Source organism: Macrobrachium nipponense, chromosome 4 (assembly GCF_015104395.2).
Source record: "Macrobrachium nipponense isolate FS-2020 chromosome 4, ASM1510439v2, whole genome shotgun sequence".
NCBI classification, from domain to species: domain Eukaryota; kingdom Metazoa; phylum Arthropoda; class Malacostraca; order Decapoda; family Palaemonidae; genus Macrobrachium; species Macrobrachium nipponense.
In genome coordinates, this window is record NC_061100.1 from 114,302,429 (window position 1) to 114,302,972 (window position 544).

The window sequence follows — 544 nt, forward strand, 5'->3', positions numbered from 1 at the left end:
AATTTTTGTTTTTTTACTCCTTCATTTTGCAAAAAAATTGACCAAAGTCCCAATTTACTTTCACTGTTTTTTCTTATAGAAAGCTGTCATAAACTTTCTACTTGTTTTTTCTTATAAGAAAGCGTCATAAACTTTCTATTTATAACTCTCTCTTTCTCTTTCTTCCATCTCTCTCTCTCCTCCCTCCCCTCCTCAATCTCGGTCGTCTCTCTCATCTCTCCTCTCTCTCTCTCTCTCTCTCTCTCTCTCTCTCTCATGCACTACTTCGCTTATTTCAGACACTTAAACTCATAAATAAAAACCTTTTTAATAAAGAACTTTTCTAGGAGACGCAATTCGAGAGTCTTCTGTCGCCTAAAAATGAAAACATGAAATATTCAGATCACATGATCTTGGCACTATTGACAAATGTCTTCCATGGGGAATAATTCATGTTTCTCCGCTTTATAATTCGACGTTTATTATACATTGATTATATAAATATTTGTCTGCTGATCATTTCTGCTCACGTTTGAGTGCCCATTTCATATGAGTGTCCCATATT